The sequence below is a fragment of the Crocuta crocuta genome, unplaced genomic scaffold (assembly GCF_008692635.1).
Source record: "Crocuta crocuta isolate KB4526 unplaced genomic scaffold, BGI_CrCroc_1.0 scaffold113, whole genome shotgun sequence".
Lineage (NCBI taxonomy): Eukaryota > Metazoa > Chordata > Mammalia > Carnivora > Hyaenidae > Crocuta > Crocuta crocuta.
The window spans coordinates 11,687,557-11,689,632 of NW_027530368.1; the positions used below are offsets into that span (position 1 = coordinate 11,687,557).

At 37.6% G+C, this 2,076-nt stretch overlaps 1 non-coding gene across 1 annotated transcript; it reads right to left on the reverse strand.

Annotated features, from left to right (window-relative positions):
* Positions 1 to 737: 737 nt before the first annotated feature.
* Positions 738 to 843, reverse strand: LOC144233538 (U6 spliceosomal RNA). Its single transcript, XR_013335695.1, has one exon. It is a non-coding gene; the product is annotated as a U6 spliceosomal RNA (small nuclear RNA).
* Between the last annotated feature and the right edge of the window lie 1,233 nt (positions 844 to 2,076).

Sequence of the window (2,076 nt, forward strand, 5' to 3'; positions counted from 1 at the left end):
ATTTTCCCCATAACTTGCCTCCTCACACTTCCTTTGTTTTAGCTAACAACGGTATTTAAGCTCAAGTTCTAGCCACCCCTTTGAGTTACTCTTCCCTGAGTCTCTCCCATACATATGAGATACACATGTTAATAAACTTTTTTTGTTTTTGTTTTTCTCTTGTTCATCAGTCTTTTGTAACAGAGGCTCCAGCCAAGAACTTAGAAAAGTAGAAGGAAAAAGGGTTTTCTTCTTTTCTCTACACCACCTACTTAATGGTTGAATCAGCTGGAACCGAGAATGCAACTGCACTTTTCCATGAAACACTGGCTCCTGGTGCTGCCCCTGTGGGCACTCCAGTAGCCACTCTTGATAGCATTAATGACAACAACAATAACAACAAAAACAACAAACAAACAAATACATTAAAAACCAAAACACTTAGTGTGTAAGGAACAAAACAAAACTTTGTAGGTCTAATGTTCTATTTCTTCTTTTCTTCAACTTTATTAAGAAAATTGTCAAACTATTGAATCAAAAAGTTGAAATGGATGATAGAATGAACTTCATATATATTCATTAGTTGTTAACACTTTTGCCTTTTTTTCTGAACAATTTGAAAGTAAGTTATACACCCAGACACTTCACCACTGATTATTTCAGCATGGGTCTCCTAAAAATAAGGATATTCACCTACATAACCATAATAAGATTATCAATAATAAAAATAATTTCCTGACACTATCCAATTCTTTTCTTTTAATATGGAACACTTCACAAATTTGCATGTCATCCTTGCACAGAGCCATGATAATCTTCCCTGTATCGTTCCAATTTTAGTATATGTGCTGCCAAAGTGAGCACTAACATTATCTAATTCTAATTTTAATTCTCCCCAACTATCCCCAAGATGTCTTTTACAACTAGATTTTGTTTTGTTTTATTTGACTAGGATCTAATCAAGGTTTATACATTGCATTTGGTTATTTCTCTTTAGCTTCATTTAAAGTAAAGCAATCCCTCAATTATTTTTATTATTTATGACATTGACTTTTTGAAAAATGCAGGCCATATGTCTTACAGAATGTTCCACTGTCTAATTGTGTGTGTGTGTGTTTGTGTGTGTGTGTGTGTGTGTGTGTGTGAGAGAGCGAGAGAGATGCAGTTTAATGTTTTCTTCTACCACCTGTGTTTTCTATTAAATACTGAGGTTGAGTGATTTAGGTTACAACTTTCTGGTTAAATTATTTCACAGGTGATGCTTTCTGTGTCATAGAGCATCTCATCAGAATGCACATGTCAGGTGTCTCACGCTTAGTGACTAGGTTGGACTGCATGGTTAAAGTGCTGATCAGCAGATATCCCACTCTGCAATGAGCAAATAACTTGTGGAGGGAGAACCTGTTCTGCCTTGTTCATTTCTGTAGCTCTCAGTTCCTAGCATAGAACAGCAGATGGGTGCGTTCTATCTTGGTGCTACAAACTAGAGTGAGCACAAGCACGCAGATCTCACCAAGGCACTTCCTTTAATGGATTCTGGAATAATAGAGACCTTGCAGCTTTACGAGATAGCAGGAGGAATACCAAGAGCAGATGCTGAGGAGTAACAAGGTTTCTGCTGATGGCTCAGGCTGAGTTCCCAGACCCACAATACATGCTTGGGAGGAGCTGCCTTCTTTCAGAGACTGCCAGAGGAGACTACCCAGAGCTAAGTAGAAGACAGAGAAACAAACAAACAAAAAAACTTTAAACTATCATTTCAAAGCTGGGAACGGTTTTCTGTTTTGCAACAAGTGAAGACTCAGAATCTTCCTTAGTTTTCGGAAAACCACCTTCCTAGTTCATTAATGTTATGTAAAATTTAAGCAGGGTGCACGGCAAAGGAAACAACCCACAAAACTAACAGGCAACCAACGGAATGGGAAAAGATAGTTGCAAACGACATATCAGATAAAGGGTTGATATCCAGAATCTATAAGGAACTCACCAAACTCCACACCCAAAAAACAAACAACCCAGTAAAGAAATGGGCAGAAGATATAAATAGACACTTCTCCTAAGAGGACATCCAGATGGCCAACAAACATATGAAACGAT